Below are 20078 nucleotides of genomic sequence, written 5' to 3' on the forward strand. Positions count from 1 at the left end.
GCAAAGACTCTGCTGATCCCACTGCAGCAAAGCAGGAACTCCCAGAATTTTCTTTTTAGTGCTCTGAGCCATAAAGTGATCTACTGAGCTAGGTCTAATCACACATCAGTTTTCAGAGATTCAAATCTGGGAAGCAAATAAATGGGGGGGGGTGTAAAAAAAAAGACTGAGTATTAAAAAACAAAAATGCTTAAATAACTATCATTTTAATGTAACCTAACTTGTAACCTTTTTATTCCTTAAGAAAAAACATCATTTTGAAAGTGTTGCCAGAAATATCAGTTAGTGAAAATAAAGTTCTCTTGCAAGTGGCTCTCTTAGTGGTCCTACAAGAATTTAAGAACAAAGCTCTGTTTTTAGTCCATATCACCCACAAAATTGTATCAACAATATTGTTCCTTATCATGAACACAATGAAACTTTTACTCCTATGGTGGCTGTAAAATGAGAGAAATTATGTTAGCATGTGAAGTCTATTTTACTTTCACCATCACAAAACCTTCTACTCTAAAACTCCCCATTTTATTCTTTAAGAATGACTCAGGGAATTCCCGTCTTAGTGCAGCAAAACAAATCTGACTAGGAACCATGAGGCTGAGGGTTCGATACCCAGCCTCGCTCAGTTGGTTAAGGATCCTGCGTTGCGGTCACCTGCGGTGTAGATTGCAGACCTGCGTGGCTCGGATCTGGCATTGCCGTGACTCTGGCATAGGTCCGCAGCAACAGCTCCGATTCCACCCCTAGCCTGGGAACCTCCATATGCTGCGGGTGAGGCCCTAAAGACAAAAAAAAAAAAAAAAAAAAAAAAGAAAGAAAAAGAAAAAATTACTCAGACTCACAGGAATAAATTTGATACCTAATTTTCATTTTGTCCTTCCTTCTTCAATATTTTGATTAGAAAGCCAGAATTATTTGGCAAGAGATGTAAAACTACTTAAAATTAGGGTTTATATGTAGTATTATATGTAGTATTCATTTTTTAAAATAATGCACCTTTGATTTAAACAGATCAAAAGTGAAGTGCACCAAGTGCAGCCTTAGCTTCTGCATACTATTCCTGGGGAGGACGGAGGATCAAAGCGAGACCTGATTATCTCTCCTTCACCAGGCCATTTAGTGGCATCTCTACATGGTGGATAATGTGAATTGGTATTCACCAGTTCCATTCCATCTACCTTTTGGCTGGGGATGTGGCAACTACACTTCCCATATTCCCTTTAAGTTATGTTCTTGTGTGAGTGAGGATTTTGAGACGTGGAGCTGGAAGTGAGGCACGGGTTTTCTACCTTCCCCGTCAGCTCTTTCTACCAGGAAGCGGAGTCGTGGATATGTTAAGGTTTTTCTACACAGTTCGCCAGTATTCCTTCTCCATCCTGGGGGACTAGAGGTTATTACAGCAACTGCAGCAACAGCACCCACTGGCTTTCCATGCCTGGATCATCGCTAACGGGCGTCTTGAGATCCTTCTCCTACCGAACTGCGGCGTGGCCCGCAGAGAGCACCTGGAGTCAGAGCCGGACTTCAGTTACAAGCAGCCACGCAGAACCAAGGCAGGGCCCACCCAACACGCTCAGACCCCCGCCCCCTCTAGCGGCCCAGCAGTCCGCCCGCGCCGCAGTAGCCAGCTCACCCCGCCGCCCGCAGCCGGCTCTGAAAGCGCCGGGAGCAGCCAGTCGCGTCACGGACCGTCTCGAGCTTCCATTGGCCAGCTCGCGTCACATGCGGAAGCGCGCAGCGGCGATTGGTGCGGCGCGAGGCGTCGGGGGGCGCCGGCACAGCGGAGGAGCGTCGCTTCATCTCCGAGCGCCTGGCTGCGGTGAGTGGCGGGCGGGCTGGGGGATTGCGGCGTTGCGGTTGCCGTGGGGGCGGCGGAGCCTCCGGAACGCCCTGGCGTTCGGTTGAGGCTGGGATCAGCCAGGCCAGCAGCCCGGGGCGAGTGGGGCGGGGCCGGCGGGGAGGCTGCAAAACTGACCCGCTCTCCGGCTGCGAGGGCTCCGGATGCCGATGCCGAGCAGGGCTGGAGGCGCGCGACCTGCGGTTAACACAGCTGCGCCAGAGACTCCAGCTGCGTCCTTAACGTCCGGTTCCTCACGTGGTGAGTGTTGGAGGATACCTCCATGAGCGGGATTGGCCTGGGTTTTGGAGCTGCAGCGCAGGGGCGCGAGAGACCGCCCTCGGCTTCCGCCGGCCCCCGCCCAGGACCCGACCTGATCTCTAGAAGCTGAATGTGGGCATTCTCCTGTAGAAGCTCCAGTTTTCTAAGTGTTAGGAACTAATTCGAAGTAAATAAGTAAACACAGTGGGAGCCAGACCATCACTTTGTGACTCTGACGTGGACCTAATTCTGCTCCTAATTTGTGCAGTGCTCTTGACCAAGTCACCTCTCCGTAGGATGGACGTTTTCAACATGAGTAATAGTGCTCATATTTGGGGGGGGGGGGGGGCGCGGCAAAAGGTTTGTTCTTTCCAAAGGGCCACAGAACATGAGCAGATGCACCCACTATCTGTGGCGTTAAAATGTTAATGGAAGCTGAGAAAATGTCTAAAGGGCTCCTAGGGAAAACGGGGAAAAAAGATGAGAAACACTGCTTTAAGGGAAGAGAAACATTTCCGTGATAGTTGTATGTATTAAAAGATTAAAACAAACTGGCGTTCATAGACTGAGTTGGAAGAATGTCAGAGGCCATCTAACTATTAGAAAAGTTTTGTGACATCACACAGATACACTCGTAATTTTACTTGGTCTCTAAAACAAACTGGCATTCCACTTTATATAATGAGAAAATCGAGGGTCTTCCTGCAGTCAGAGCTATTAAATTGAAGACCTGGAATTTAAACTCAAGTCTCTGTGGCTACAAACCAGGGATCAAACCCGCAACCTCGTGGTTCCTAGTCGGATTCGTTTCTGCCGTGCCAGAACGGGAACTCCAAGATCTTGCCTTTTATTCTTTTCTTTTCTTTTTTTTTTTTTTTTTTTTTTTTTTTTTTGTCTTTTTGGCTTTTATGGGGCCGATCCCGCGGCATAAGGAGGTTCCCAAGCTAGGGGTCGAATCAGAGCTGTAGCCACCAGCCTACGCCAGAGCCACAGCAACACGGGATGGGAGCAGCGTCTGCAACCTACACCACAGCTTAGGGCAACGCCAGATCCTTAACCCACTGAGCAAGGGCAGGGATGGAACCTGCAACCTCATGGTTCCCAGTCGGACTCGTTAACCACTGCACCACAACAGGAACTCCATTGCCATTTTTTTAAGTTCTCTTTTTTTTTTTTTCTCGGTAGTGTTCTGCAGTTTTCAGTATACAGCCTTTTCACATCTTTTGTCAGATGTAGCCCTAAATATTTAATACTTTTTGATACTGTTATAAATGTGTTTTCTAATTTTAGTTTTATAATTTATGGTTATTGTATAAAATATTAGTTTTTGAGTGTTAATTATATACACTGTAACCTTAACTTACTCCTAGTAGATTTTTTTAAATAAATTGCATCAGATGTTCTACATAGAGGATATGTCACCTCCGTATAAAGATAATCTTGTCTCCATACTGTATTGAGTAAAAGTGGTGAGACTAGACATACTTGTCTCAGTGGGGGAAATACCTTGAATTGAATGAACTTTCAACATATCAAAAACTTGTAGGCCACCTAAAGCAGTGCTGAAAGAGGATGCAAGGCTGGTTTAATATTTGAAAATTAGTTAATGTAACTCACCAAATTAACAGGTTTATGAGACAAAAGTCACACGGTTGTATCAGTTGATGCAGAGAAAGTATTGGACACAATTCAACACTGACTCATTATTTTAAAAACTCTAAGAAAGTTACAAATAGAGGGGGAACTGCCTCAACTTGAAAAGAATATTTTTTTTCTTATTTATTTTATTCTATTCTGTTCTATCCTATTTTATTTTTTTTTTTTTTTTTTTTTTTTAATTTTATTTTCCCACTGTACAGCAAGGGGGTCAGGTTATCCTTACATGTATACATTACAATTACAGTTTTTCCCCCACCATTTCTTCTGTTGCAACATGAGTATCTAGACATAGTTCTCAATGCTATTCAGCGGGATCTCCTTGTAAATCTATTCTACGTTGTGACTGATAAGCCCAAGCTCCCGATCCCTCCCACTCCCTCCCCCTCCCATCAGGCAACCACAAGTCTCTTCTCCAAGTCCATGATTGATTTTCTTTTCTGAGGAGATGTTCATTTGTGCTGGATATTAGATTCCAGTTATAAGTGATGTCATATGGTATTTGTCTTTGTCTTTCTGGCTCATTTCACTCAGTATGAGATTCTCTAGTTCCATCCATGTTGCTGCAAATGGCATGATGTCATCCTTTTTTATGGCTGAGTAGTATTCCATCGTGTATATATACCACATCTTCCGAATCCAATCCTCTGTCGATGGACATTTGGATTGTTTCCATGTCCTGGCTATTGTGAATAGTGCTGCAATGAACATGCGGGTGCATGTGTCTCTTTTAAGTAGAGCTTTGTCCGGATAGATGCCCAAGAGTGGGATTGCAGGGTCATATGGAAGTTCTATGTATAGATTTCTAAGGTATCTCCAAACTGTTCTCCATAGTGGCTGTACCAGTTTACATTCCCACCAGCAGTGCAGGAGGGTTCCCTTTTCTCCACAGCCCCTCCAGCACTTGTTACTTGTGGATTTATTAATGATGGCCATTCTGACTGGTGTGAGGTGGTATCTCATGGTAGTTTTGATTTGCATTTCTCTTATAATCAGCGATGTTGAGCATTTTTTCATGTGTTTGTTGGCCATCTGTATATCTTCCTTGGAGAAATGTCTATTCAGGTCTTTTGCCCATTTTTCCATTGATTGATTGGTTTTTTTGCTGTTGAGTTGTATAGGTTGCTTGTATATTCTAGAGATTAAGCCCTTGTCAGTTGCATCATTTGAAACTATTTTCTCCCATTCTGAAAGTTGTCTTTTTGTTTTCTTTTTGGTTTCCTTTGCTGTGCAAAAGCTTTTCAGTTTGATGAGGTCCCATGGGTTTATTTTTGCTCTAGTTTCTATTGTATCCTATTTTATTTTAACTTTTTTTTTTTTCAGGGGCGCACCTGCGGCATATGGAAGTTCTGAATCAGAGCTGCAGCTGCCTGCCTACACCACAGCCACAGCAACACAGGATCCAAGCCACGTCTGCAACCTAGACCACAGCTCACAGCAATGCGGGATCCTTAACCTACTGAGTGAGGCCAGGGATCGAATCCACATCCTCATGGATACTAGTTGGATTTGTTTCCACTGCACCACAATAGGAACTCCTATTTTTTTTTTTCTTATAGACCTCATAGAATTAAGTTTTACATTTAGTTTAAGCATAGAGAAATACATGTTTTTGTTCATTTGTTTTTTGTCTTTTTATGGGCCACATTTGAGGCATATGGAAGTTCCCAAGCTAGGGGTCAAATTGGAGCTGCAGCTGCCAGGCTATACGATATAACCACAGCAATGCAGGATCCAAGCTTGCAGCAACACTGGATCTGCAAACCCACTGAGAAAGACCAGGGATTGAACTCACATCTTCATGGATACTAGTCAGGTTCTTAACCCTCTGAGCCACAGTGGAAGCACCCGAAAAAGACATTTTTTGTATACTAATCTTGTATCCTGTGAACTTGCCAAACTTGTTTATTCTGATAGGTGTGGATTCCTTAAAATTTTCTAAATACGACATCACATCTGCAAATAGAAATTCTTTTATTTCCTCCTTTCCAATTTGGAAGTCTTTTTTTTTTTTTTTTTCCTTCCTTATTGCACTGACTGGAACCCCCATTACATTGTTGAACAGAAGTGGTGAGAGTACCACTCATCTTGTTCCTGATCTTAGGAGAAAGCCCTCGGTCTTTCATTATTGCTTATGGTGTTAGTTGTGGGTTTTTCATAGATGCCCTTTGTCAGTATGAGGAAATCCCTTGTAATGCTAGTTTATTAAGTGTTTTTAATCTTGAGAGGATGTTGGTTTTGGTCAAGTGCTTTTTATGTTCTGTTGAGATAATGTGGGTTTTTTTATTTTATTACACCCACATGAGGTATTTCATTGATTTTGAATGTCACACAAAACTCACATTCCTCAGATAAATTCAACTTGATAATGGTGTATATATTTTTCTATGTGTTGTTGAATTTGGTTTGCTAATATTTTTTGAGAATTTTTTTTCCCCTCCATATTCATAAGATTCTGACCTTTAAACTTCCTGTGATGTTTTTCTCAGTTTATTGTCAGTGTAATACTATACTTATAGAATGAACTCTTGTTTTTTGAGAGTTTCCATTCGTCACCGTGTAGTTGATCCCCTCTTACCCTCCTGCCTTTTTCTGCCTCTTCCCTTCTGGTAACCACTGGTCTGTTCTCTGTATCTGTGTGCTTGTTTTTGTTTGGTTTGGCCGCCCCACAGCATATGGAGTTCCCAGGCTTGGGATCAGATCCGAGCCTTTAACCCACTGTGCTGGGCCAGGGATTGAACCTTCATCCTGGTGCTGCAAAGACACTGCCAATCCCATTGTGCCACAGTGGGAACTCCGTTATTCATGTATATTTTTTAATTTGTTGTTTATATTCTACACGAGTGAAATTATATGGAATTTGTCTTTCTTCATCTGTTTTATTTCATTTAGAATCATACTTTCAGGGCCCATCCTTGTAGGAAATGCAAATTTTTTTTTTTCTTTATGGCTGAATAATATTCTAATGTGTGTGTGTATACAAACACACGTGTATATATGTGTGTGTGTATATATATAGCCATTCATCAGGTGATTGGCCATGAGATTACATTCATATCATGACTATTGTAAATAATGCCACAGGGGTGCCTATATCTCTTAGAGTGAGTGTTTTGTATTCTTTGGATAATTACCCAGAAGAAGGATAGCTGGATCATATGGTAGTTCTATTCTTAATTGTTTCAAGGAATCTCCTTACTGTTTTCCCTAGTGGCTACACCAAGTTACATCCACACCAGTAGTGTATGAGGGTTCCCTTTTCTCCATATCTTTGTTAAAATTTATTTCTTGCCTTTTTGATAATAACTTATGTCTGACAAGTGTGAGTTAATAAGTCACTGTGGTTTATTTTGTTTGTTTGTTTATTTATTGTCTATTTGCCTTTTCTAAGGCCGCTCCCATGGCATATGGAGGTTCCCAGGCTAGGGGTCTAATTAGAGCTGTAGCCGCTGGCCTACACCACTGCAACGCCAGATCCGAGCCATGTCTGTGACGTACACCACAGCTCACCGCAATGCATGCCAGATCCTAAACCCACTGAGCAAGGCCAGGGACTGAACCCTCAACCTCATGTTTCCTTGTCGGATTTGTTAACCGCTGAGCCACGATGGGAACTCCAAGTCACTGTGGTTTTGATTTGCATTTCCCTAATAATTACTGCTGTTAATGTCTTTCCATGTGCCTGTTGGCTGTCTGTCTGTCTTCTTTTGGAAGCTTGTTTGCTCATTTTAAAATAGGGTCATTTGGAGCTCCCACTGTGGTGCAACAGGATCAGCAGCATCTTGGGAGTGCTGGGACACAGGTTCGATCCCCAGCCCGGCACAGTGGGTTAAAGGCTCCAGTGTTGCCGCAGCTGCGGCTTAAGTTGCGACTGTGGCTCAGATCTGATCCCTGACCCGGGAGCTCCATATGCCATGGGGCAACCAAAAATGAAGATAAATAAATGAATAATGAATAAAGTGAATAATGAATAATAATAATAATAATGAATAAAATGAATAATAATGAAGATAAATAAATGAATAAATAGGGTCATTTGGTTTTTTGTTGTTGAGTTGTATCAGTTCTTTATATATTTTGGATATTAATCCCTTATTGGATGTATGACTTACATCTTCTCCCTTCTTCTTCTCCCTTCCTTCCTTCTCCCTCCCTTCTTCCTTCTCTTACAAATCTTCTCCCATTTGGAAAGTTGTCATTTTGTTTTGTTACCATTTTCCTTTGCTGTGCAGGAGCTTTTTAGTTTGATGGAGTCCTGTTTATTTTTGCTTTTGTTTCCCTTGCTGGATACATACCTAGAAAGATACTAAGACCAATATCAAAGAGCATATTGCCTGTGTTTTCTTCTAGGAGTTTTATGGTTTCAGGTCTTAGCATTCAAATTTTTAATCTGCTTGAGTTGATTTTTGTCTGTGATGTGAAATAGTGGTACAGTTTTTTTTCTTTTCTTTCTTTCTTTTTTTTTTTTTTGCATGTGACCAGTTTTCCATCACCATCTATTAAAAATATTAGCCCCCCCCCCACTCCTGGGCATCTATCCAGAGAAAACCATAACTCGAAAAGCCACACGTACTCCAGTGTTCATTGCAGCACTATCTGCAATAGCCAAGACATGGAAACAGCCTAAGTGTCCGTCGACAGAGGAGTGGATCAAGAAGATGTTGTACACCATGGAATATTACTCAGCCATTAAAATGAATGAAATACCAGCATTTGTAGCAACATGAATGGACCTAGAAATTATCATACTAAGTGAAGTCAGCCATACAATGAGACACCAACATCGAATGCTTTCACTGACATGTGGAATTTGAAAAAAGGACAGACTGAACTTCTTTGCAGAACAGATGCTGACTCACAGATATTGAAAAACTTACGGTCTCCAGAGGAGACAGTTTGGGGGTGGGGGGCTGTGCTTGGGTTATTGGATGGAAATCCTGTAAAATTGGATTGTTATGATCATTATATAACTACAGATGTGATAAATTCATTTGCGTAATTTAAAAAAATTTTAAAAAATAAATAATATTAGGCCCTTTCTCCACTACATGTCCTTTGCTCCTTTGTTATAAATTAGTTGTCTATATATGTATGGGTTTATTTCTTGCTCTCAGTTCTCTTCCACGGACCTGTGTTAACTTTTTCTGCCAATAATATGTTCTTTTGTTATTTTGACTTTGTAATATTTGAAATCAGGGGTATATCCAGCTTTGTTCTTTTTTTCTTAGGCTTCTTTTGGCTATTCATAGGTCTTTTGTGTTTCCATATATGTTTTAGTTAGAAGTTTTTGTTCTGTTTCTGTGAAAAATGTCCTTGGGATTTTTGCTAGGGATTGCATTAACCCTGGAGATTGCTGTAAGTAATAGGGGCATTTGACCAATGTTAATTTTTCCAATTCATGACACAGACTATTTTTCCGTTTATTTGTCTTTTCTTCACTTTCAACAGTATGTTATAGTTTCCAGTGTACAGGTCTTTCACCTGCTTGGTTAAATTTATTCCTAGGTTTTTTATTCTTTTTGTTGTGATTATAAAGGGGGGTGTTTTCTTGATTTCTCTTTCTGCTACTTATTGTTAGTATATTAAAAACGCCACAGATTGTTGATTTTTGTATTTTGTAACTTTTCTGTGTTAATTATTTCTGTTTTTTGGTGGTGTCTTTAGGGTTTTTAATATATAAAATCCTGTCATTTGCAAATAATAACTTTACTAATTGTTTTCCAACTTGGATACATTTTATTTCTTTTTCTTATCTAATTGCTCTGCCTAGGGCTTTCAATATTATGATGAAGAAGAGTGGCAAGACTGGGCATCTTTGTCCTGGTCCCAGTTTTAATGGGATAGCTTTCAGTTTTTCACCATTGAGTGTGATGTTAGCTGTGGATTTGTCATATATGGTTTTTATTATGTTGCGGTATGATCCTTCTATACATACTTTGTTGAGTTTTTGTCACAGATAGGTGTTAGAATCTTATCGGTGCTTTTTCTGCATCTACTGAGATGTGGTTGTATTTTCTCTCCTTTTTTTTAAATGCACCACTCTAGAACAAGCCAGTGCTTGACTATACACTTTTTCAGAGACCATAGAGCTTTTTTTGTTGTTGTTTTGTTTTATTTGTCTTTTTTTTTTTTTTTTTTTAGGGCTGCACCCGTGGCATATGGAGACCAGGCTAGGTGTTGAGTCAGAGCTGTAGCCTCTGGCCTATGCCACAGCCATTGCAACTCCATATTTGAACTGTATCTGTGACCTACACCACAGCTTACAGCAGTGCCAAATCCTTAACCCACTAAACGAGGCTAAGGATCAGACCCACGTCCTCATGGATGCTAGTCAGATTTGTTTTCACTGAAACATGATGGGAACTGATCATGTTTTCTTTTATCCATTTTGTTAATGTGATATATCATGGTGATTGATTTGAGGATGTGGAACCACTTAATCATGGTGTGTTATCCTTTAAACATATTGCTGTATTCAGTTTGCTAATATTTTGTTGAGGATGTTTGCATCTTTGTTTATCAGAAGTATTGGCTGAATTTTCTTTCTTTCTTTTTTTTGTTTTTTGTTTTTTTGTTTTTTTGCTATTTCTTGGGCTGCTCTCGTGGCACATGGAGGTTCCCAGGCTAGGGGTCTAATTGGAGCTGTAGCCACCAGCCTATGCCAGAGCCACAGCAACACGGGATCCGAGCCGCGTCTGCAACCTACACCACAGTTCACGGCAACGCCAGATCGCTAACCCACTGAGCAAGGGCAGGGACTGAACCCGCAACCTCATGGTCCCTAGTCGGATTTGTTAACCACTGCGCCACAACAGGAACTCCTGAATTTTCTTTTTTTGTGTGTTGTCTTTGTCTGGTTTGGGTATCAGGATGATATTGGCCTCATGAAATGAGTTGGAAAGTATTCCTTCTTCAGTTTTTTGGAAGAGTTTGGTAAGGATAGGTATTGAATCTTTGAATGTTTGATAGAATTCACATGTCAAGCTGTCTGGTCCTGGACTTTTGATTTGGGGGCGGTTTTTAAATTACTGTTTCAGGAGTTCCTGTAGTGGCTCAGTGGTTAGCGAATCCGACTGGGAACCATGAAGTTGTGGGTTTGATCCCTGGGTTGATCAGTGGGTTAAGGATCCGGTGGGTTAAGGATCCCTGGGTTGATCAGTGGGTTAAGGATCCGGTGGGTTAAGGATCAGTGGGTTAAGGATCCCTGGGTTGATCAGTGGGTTAAGGATCTGGTGTTGCCGTGAGCTGTGGTGTAGGTTGCAGATGTGGCTCGGATCCCAGGGTTGCTGTGGCTCTGGCATAGGCCGGCAGCTACAGCTTTGATTAGACCCCTAGCCTGGGAACCTCCATGTGCCGCGGGAGCAGCCCTAGAAAAGGCAAAAAGACAAAAATAAAATAAAATTACCCTTCATGATTCAGTTTTGGAAAGTTATATAAATCTAAGAACTTGTCTGTTTCTTCTGGGTTGTCCATTTTGTTTTCATACAGCTGTTTATAATGTTCTCCCATAACCCTTTGTATTTCTGTGGTATGTGGTCTGCTCTCTTTCCAGTGCTTTAATTAATACATACTTTGTCTCATGTATCTTCAGCTCAAGAATTTGGTTCTTTTTGAGAGTTTTAATCTCTTTGGTAAAGTATTCTTTCTGTTCATTAATTTTATTCCTGAGCTACTTGAACGGTATTTCTGAGTTTTTTGGTAATTTCTTCAGTTTCTTCATGACAGCTATTTTGAATCCTCTATTATTTAGATGACAGTAGTCCATGATTTTGAGTTTGGTTTGGGGGGAGTTGTCATTTTCTTTTTGTAATACGGTGTTACTGTGGTTCTTTATGGTGCTCTGTGAGTTGTTCCTTTGCCAGTGCATTGGAAGTAGCCACTACTTTTTCTACTTGGTTCTAATATCTCAACAGATAAGAAATTAAGAGGATATTCTTTTGTTTTCCGGTAGGTGGCACTATAGCCTGGGTTTTTGCTTTCTGTTACCTGAGCTGCCACTGGTTATATTTAAGGGTTGGCACTTTTCTACCCCATGCCTCTGTCAGGTGTTGCCCCATGCCTTCATTATCCCTTCTTGTGTCTTCAGGATCAGTAGCATCCGCTTCTGGGGCACTGGGATGGTGGGCTTCTCTGCTGCATCCAGAATTCCCAGAGTCAAATGCTCCATCACCAGGGGTAGGGTGAGGAGTCAGGGTCATGTGGACACCTCTGCTGTGTCTGGTGTTATAAGGATTGCAGGCTCTCTTGCTGTAGGTATGGTGGCAGTGGGCCAGAGTTGTGGGCACCTCAGTGACTGAGAGGATGGGGTTCTGGGTCCCAGTAGCACTGCTGCCATGGGTGCCACTATTGCTCAGAGGCCAGAGTTGTGTGTACCACCTTCTTTGCTGCTACCGGGTTTGCTGGGGCTGTGGGCTTAGCTGCTGCAGCCATAGGCACTTCCGTCAGTGTTCCCTCAGTTCTGCCTCCTCTGTGTATTACAGTCTACCCACCTTTTGGTTTATGGGTGTGTGGTATTCTCTAGCATCCCACTGAGTTGGGCAGAAGGGCACTTGTTAAGTTATGGATGTTTTAGTGGATGTAGATAGAAGTGGAGATAACAAAAGGAGTGTCTCATTTTACTGTGCTGCTGGTGTCATTTCCCCAGATTTTCTGTTTCTTTTCAAAGATATTCTTGGTAGTTTGTGTCTTTATAGCAATTTTTTCACCTTTCTTACTTATTTGTTGGCGTACTTTTCTTTCTAATATTTTCTTGAAGAGATTTTTTTTGGGGGGGCTATACTCCCGGGCATATGGAGGTTCCCAGGCTAGGGGTCCAGTTGGACCTGTAGCTGTCAGCCTACACCACAGCCACAGCAATGCTGAATCCAAGCCGCGTCTGCGACCTACGCCATAGCTCACGGCAACTCCAGATCCTTAACCCACTGAGCAAGGCTGGGGATCAAACCTGCAACCTCATGGTTCTAGTCAGATTCATTTCTGCTGCGCCCCGATGGAACTCCTCTAATAGTCTCTTATAACTTTTTTTATTTTTATGAAGTTTCTTATATATAATACATACCATATAGTACATGTAATATGTAGTATGTGATATATAATATTCCATCTTTTATTACTAATTTAGTAATTTGAGTCTTCTCTTTTTTTGGGGGTACAAAGTTTGTCTATTTTGTTGATTTTTTTTTTTAAAGAACCAACTTTTGGGCTCATTGATTCTCTCTGTGATTTTTCTTTTATTTCATTTTTTCTGCTCTAATCTTTCTCATTTCCTACCTTCTGCTTGCTTTGGGTTTATCCTTCTCATCTTTTTCCAGTAACTTAAGGTGGAAGATTGTTGATTTGAGTTCTTTCTCCTTTTTTTAATATATGCGTTTGCAGCTGTAAATTTCTCTTTAAGTGATAACTGTGTAACATAAGTTTTGATATTTTTTAGTGTCTTTTTCATTTCATCCCAAAGTACTTTATGTTTTCCATTGTGTTTTCTTCCTTGACCCATTGGTTATTTAAGCAATGTTGCTTAACTTTTTTGTATTTGTAATTTTTCCACATGTTTTTCTGTTATTGATTTCAGATTTAATTTCATTGTGGTCAAAGAACATACTTTACATGAGTTAATTATTTTTTTAATTTATTGAGGTCTTTTGTTTTGTTTTGTTAGGGCCGCACCCATGGCATATGGAGGTCCACAGGCTAGGGGTCGAATCAGAGTTGTAACCACTGGCCTACACTGCAGCCACAGCAACCTGGGATCTGAGCCATGTCCGTGACCTACACTAGAGCTCACGACATCACGGTATTCTTAACCCACTGAGCGAGGCCAGGGGTTGAACCTACATCCTCATGGATGCCAGTCAGATTTGTTTCCACTGAGCCACAACAGGAAATCCCAAGAGGTTTGCTTTATCACCTAACACATGGTCTATCATGGAAAATGTTTCATGTGCATTTGAGAAGAACATGCATTCTGTTTTTTTTGGACCTAGAGTGTTCTGTAAATACCTGGTAGAACAAGGTGGTTTATGGTATTCTTCAAGTCTTCTGTGTTTTGTTGACCTTCTGCCTTGCTTTCAGTCTTTTTTATTTTTATTTTTTGGCGGTGCCTGCAGCATGTGGAAGTTCCCTGCCAAGGGACTGATCCCATGCCATAGCAGTGACCCAGGCCATAGCAGTGACAATGTCAGATCCTTAACTGGCTAGGCCACTAGGAAATTCTGCTTTCCATCTATTTTTATAAGTGAAGTATTGAAGTCTCCAAATATTTTTGTTAAATTGTCTGTTTCTCCCTTCAGGTTTTCGGTTTTACTTCATGTATTTTGGGGCTCTTTTTAAGTGCAAGTATACTTAGAGTTACTCTATAGTCTTGATGAATCAGTTCTCCTATTAATATCTTTCTTTTATCTCTAGGAACAGTTTTTGCCTTACAGAATTTTGTGTGATGTTAATATAGCCATCTCAGTTCTATTTTGGCTACTACTTCCATCCTTTTGTTTTCAGCCTGTTTGTGTCGTGGAATCTAAAGTGTTTTGCAGATAGCATATAGTTGGATTTTTTTTTTTTTTCTTTTGGATGGAATCCAGTTCATACTTTTTTGTTCTATATTTTCTGGATTCATATTTTTTAAGACTGCTTTTTTTAGATCAGGTTTAAGTTTACAACAAAATTGGAAGAAAGTACAGAGATTCCCATGGATTCGCTGCCCCCACACATGCATCACCCATTAGCAACATTATACACCACAGTGGTACATTTGTTATAATCGGTAAATCTACATTGATACATCATAGTCAGCATTAATTTTGGCTGTGCCCCATGGCATATGGAAGTTCCTGGGCCAGGGATTGACCTGCATCACAGCAGGGACCTGGGCTGCTGCAGTGACAACACCAGATTCTTAACCCACTGTGCCACAAGGAATTCTAGGGTTCATTCTTGATGTTGTATACTTTATGGATTTGGACGAATGTATAATAACATAGTTATAATACCACAGAGTATTTTCACTGCCCTAAAAATCCTCTTGCTCAGCCTATACATTCCTCCTAACCTCCTTGCCGACCCATCCCCAGCAACCACTGATCTTTTTATTGTCTTCATAGTTTTGCTTTTTCCAGAATGTCATATGGTTAGAATCATACAATATGTAGCCCTTTCAGACTGACTTCTTTCACTTAGTGATATGCATTTAAGATTCCTTAAGGTCTTTTCATGGCTTGATGGCTCATACCTTTTTAGTGCTGAATAGTATTCCATTATCTGGATGTACTGCAGTTTATTTATTCATTCACTTATTAAAGGGCATCCTGTGGCTTACAAGTTTAATAAATAAAGCAGCTATAAAATCTGTGTGCAGGTTTTTGTGTGGACATAGGTTTTAACTCCTTTGGAAAAAAACTAAGCACAATTGCTGTATTGTGTAGTAACAGCATATTTAGTTTTTTTTTTTTTTTTTTGTCTTTTTGCTATATTTAGTTTTATAAGAAATCACAAAACTCTTCCAAAGCAACTGTATTATTTTGCATTCCTACTGGCAATGTGCAAGAGTTCCTGTTGCTCCACATTGCTGCCAGCATTTGGTGTTATAGTGTTCCAGATTTTGGCTTTCCTATCAGGTGTCTAATGACATCTCCTTGTTGTTTTAATTTGCATTTCCCTGATGACATATGATGAGGATCCCCTTTTTCATATGCTTAGGTGCTGTATGTTTTCTTTGGTGAAGTCTCTGTTAAGTTTTTTCGCCCATTTTTTAGGTTGTTTTTTTCTCTTATTGTTGAATCTTAAGTGTTGTTTTTATGTCTTCAGTAGCTGTCCATTACCAGATGTCTCTTGTGCAAATGTTTTTTTCTCAGTCTGTGGTTTGTCTTCTTTTTCTTTTGACATTATCGTTCACAGAGTATAAGTTTTTAATTTTCATTAAGTCCAGCTTACTAGGTTTTTTTTTTTTTTTTCATGGTTGTGCTTTTGGTGTTGTATCTCAAAAGGCATTATCATACCCAAGTTTTTCTTCTATATTCTAGAAGTTTTATAGTTTTGCATTTTATATTTGGACTTAGTGTCAATTTTGAGTTAATTTTTGTGATGAGTCTAAGGTCTGCATCTTAGAGTCTTTTTTTTTTTTTTTTTTTGGCATGTGGATGTCCTGTTCAAGCACCATTTGTTGAAGAGAATGTTTTACTCCATTGTATAACTTCTACTTCTTTGTCAAAGACCAGTTCACTGTATTTATGTGGGTCTATTTCTGAGTTCTCTATTTGGTCCATTGATCTGTATGCCTATGCTTTTGCCAGTACCCCATTGTCCTAATTAGTATCCTCGCAGTAAATCTTAAGGTCAGGTAGTGTCAGTTCTCCAGCTTGTTCTTCTCTTCCAGTCCTGTGTTGGCTATTCTAGGTCTTTACCCACCCCCTGTTAACTTTAGAATCAGCTTATTGATGCTCATAAAATAACTCTCTAGGATATTTTGGTTGAGATTGCCTTGAATATATAGATTAATTTGGAAAGAACTGACATCTTGACAATATTGAATCTTTCTATCAGTGAACATGAAATATTTTTCCATTTATTCAGTTCTCCTTTGATTTTGTTTGTTAGAGTTTTGTAGTTTTCCTCATGCAGCTCATATGTGTGTGTGTGTGTGTGTGTGTGTGTGTGTGTGTGTGTGTGTGTGTATTTAGATGGATAATTTTTAAGTCCATTCTGCCAATCTCTTGACTTTTGATTGGGGTATGTAATCCATTTACATGTAATAAAATTACTGATAAAAATTAAGATTTATACCTTCCCTCCCTCCTTCCTTCCTTCCTTCCTTCCTTCCCCAAACCTGACATATGGAAGTTCCTGAGCTAGGGGTAAATCAGACCTGCAGCTGTGGTCTATACCACAGCCATGACAACACTGGATCTGAGCCACACCTGTGATCACTGCATCTTGTGGCAGCAGCAGATCCTTAATCCACCGAGCGCCAAGGCCAGGGATCAAACCACATCCTCATGGATGATATGTGGGGTTCTTAACCCACCGATCCACAACAGTAACTTCTCTTTTTCTTATTTTTATATGTCCTACATCTTTTGCATTCCTTTATTCTTTGATTCTTGCCTTCCTTTGTTTAGATATTTTTTATTATGCTCTTCCAATTTCCTTTTTTCTTCTTCTATTTTTAGTTACTTTCTTAGCACTTAGCCTAGCATTACAACTAGCATCTTAAAACAGTCCCATTTAGATTAATTGTAGTTTAATATCAGTAGTATACAAAAACTTTTCTCCAGTATATCTCCATTTCCATCTCTCTTTTATGTACTATTATTGTAACCAAGGTATACTTTTATTCACTACATGCTTATCAACTCATTTTTATAATTATTGTGTCATACAAGTGTCTTTTAAACAGATCAAGGAAAGAGTTATATTTAAAGAATTGCATTTATGTGTTTTTCATAATTCATATTTAGTTCAATTTTGGGGGTGCTTTTTACTTCCTTGTGTGGATTCAAGTTATCATGTAATGTACTTTATTTCAGCCTGAGGGATTCCCTTTAGTATTTCTTGTAAGGCAGGTCTGTTAGCAACAAATCCTCCCATGTCATTTTTTGGAGTTTTTGATTGGTTTTAAATATGGAGATGTCTTAATTTCTCCTTCATTTTTCAAGGAGAGTTTAGCTGGATATAGAATTGTTGGTTGGTCATGTATTTCATTCAACATTTTGAAGGTGGTCGTCTCATTGTCTTCCATCTTTTCCAATGAGACACGGCCATCTGTTATGTTACCCTCTTCGTGGTCATGTTTTGGGCTACAACTTCTCCCACTCAGTTTTAGTTGCCTCTGTACTTCCATCTGCTTTCTATCTTCCCATACCCATTTAAATCTTCTCTTGTCCCTTGCTCTGTGGGCTTAATTCTTTTTTAAAATTTCTTCTTACCAGCACCTTAGGTGGAAGGGGAAGCTGGTTTATTAATTCAATCCACTACTTAAATCAGGCATTATCTGTATCTTGCTATAGAAGGTAAGCTAAGTCTGTGGTGTTCCAGGAGCTACACACCTGCCTGTGTTTTAAGTCATTCAAGTTTATCACCCAAGTATTTGAAATAAGTTTCACAGAATAGTTTTTTCTTTGCAAAGTAGTTTAGGAATTGAGGCGTAAAATCTTGTTATCCTTTGTAGTCTGTAAATAAATGGAGATAGTAAAATAAATAAACTCTGTTTCACCTAGTAGTCTAAGCTTTTCATGTTGAACTAGTTGTAATTTATTTTAAAAATTCTAAGCAATATATCACTATGTATTTTTTTTTTTTTTTTTTTTTTTTTGTCTTTTTGTCTTTTGTTGTTGTTGTTGTTGTTGCTATTTCTTGGGCCGCTCCCGCGGCATATGGAGGTTCCCAGGCTAGGGGTCTAATTGGAGCTGTAGCCACCGGCCTACGCCAGAGCCACAGCAACGCGGGATCCGAGCCGTGTCTGCAACCTACACCACAGCTCACGGCAACGCCGGATCGTTAACCCACTGAGCAAGGGCAGGGACCGAACCCGCAACCTCATGGTTCCTAGTCGGATTCGTTAACCACTGCGCCACGACGGGAACTCCAATATATCACTATGTATTTAAAGGTGAATGTAATTATATGTGTGTGTGTGTGTGTGTGTATATATATATATATATATATATATCCACAGTTATATACTTACTATAAAGGATATTCAGATAATAAACTTCTCTTAGTTAGGAATCTAAATTATGGTGTCCAAAATGATATGGTATGGGGTGCTTGACTAAAAAGAGGCTGCTATGGAGATAGCAGTCTTCTTGCTGATACCACTTATGCTCAGATTCTAGATGATGTGTTTGGTTTAAAATAGAATTTTGGTAGGAACACTTGTATCCAGGTCTCACTCAGGAATATGAGGCTATTCCTAGATCTGGTTTATGATATAGGACTTTTTGTTTTTTCTGTCTTTTTGTCTTTTTAGGGCCACACCTGCAGCATATGGAGGTTCCTAGCCTAGGGGTCAAATCGGAGCTACAGCTGCTGGCCTACAGCACAGCCACAGCAACGTGGGATCTGAACCATATCTGCCACCTACACCACAGCTCACGGTAATGCTGGATCCTTAACCCACTGAGCCAGGCCAGGGATCAAACCCACATCCTCATGGATACTAGTCAGATTAGTTTCTGCTGAGCCAGGACGGAAATTCCAATAGGACTTCTTAAAGTATTTCAAGACATGGTGAAGATTGTCTCAGGTGCTATAAAACGCAAGCTTTATTGGCTCACAGCTAAGCAGAACGTAGGAGATATACCGTCACAGTAATGTGTAGAATACCTGCTGTTAGGTAAATACAAATTGCTTACCTAATGTAGTGGTTCTCAAAGCATTCAGCATCATAGAAAATAGTTAAAAATGCAGATTCTCAGCTCCACCTAGACCTACTGGGTGGAATTCTTGGGGTGGGACCCAGCGGTCTGGGTTTTTAAGAAAGCCCTGAAAGTGATTCTGATGAACATTGAATTGGGAATTGTTGACCTCTTTATGAGTTTAGAAGTGTCTGTGGTAGTGATGTTCATGTGAGGGTTGGTTCAAACTTGTAGAAGTAACCAGACAGGCATGGTTGTTTGTGAGAAAAGGCTAGGGAGTTTGGAAACTTTGCTTGTGAAGACTAGCTTCACCTATTGCTAATACTTTACCCATCTGCTTTATCATAATATATTTTCTGAAGAGTCTGAACCAAATAGCATGTTTCTTTAAATGATGAAATAGTAAGAATCCTGCTGTAGTGTTGTTTTTCCTTGATCTGTGATGAGTCTCCTGAGAGCCAGGACCCTCCCTAAGGTGTATTTAAGGCCCGAGATCACAGAAGCCAGGGAAGTTCATAGCAATCTGCCAGACATAACGTATTTTCAAAGCAGTCAGTTCTTAGCTCTTTCTTTCCCTGAGGACTTACCTAGCTAGAAAGGCTGTAGGTGTTTGAAATTTAAAAAAAAAAAAAAAAAAAAAAAAAAGTTTTTAAATGTCACCTGCGCTTTGGAGGTGATTTGAGGAGAAAACGGATTTTATATAGTTCTGTGGGTTTTTTTAATTTTTTTGAGGTTGCAGATTCAGAAGTGAGGGCTTAACACCTTCAAAGACATCTGTCTTTGTTTTGTTTTACTACATAAGAAGTCATAAAGAATGCTTTAAATCTTTTAAGGACAATATACTACCATTGTATTAGGAAACTATGTTTTATAGCATTTGAGCCAATAGATAAATCTTCAGTCAGCCATTCATGATGAGGGATATGGATAAAATGTGTTATTGGTATTAGGGAAGGCTCCCAAAGGAGAGAAAATGTGGATTG

General features: G+C 40.0%; 1 protein-coding gene across 3 annotated transcripts in view; it reads left to right on the forward strand.

The window, feature by feature from the left end:
- Positions 1688-20078, forward strand: part of PTPDC1 (protein tyrosine phosphatase domain containing 1) — a 97398-nt gene continuing 79007 nt past the window's right edge. For 2 of the 3 annotated variants that reach the window (XR_002342485.1, XM_003124787.4), the window contains exon 1: positions 1688-1816. The gene's annotated coding sequence lies outside the window, so the exon portion shown is untranslated. Of the gene's footprint in view, positions 2096-20078 lie in introns of all 3 variants that reach the window. The other variant, XM_005662265.3, reaches the window with a different exon arrangement.

Source organism: Sus scrofa, chromosome 3 (genome assembly GCF_000003025.6).
Source record: "Sus scrofa isolate TJ Tabasco breed Duroc chromosome 3, Sscrofa11.1, whole genome shotgun sequence".
In the NCBI taxonomy this organism is placed as follows: domain Eukaryota; kingdom Metazoa; phylum Chordata; class Mammalia; order Artiodactyla; family Suidae; genus Sus; species Sus scrofa.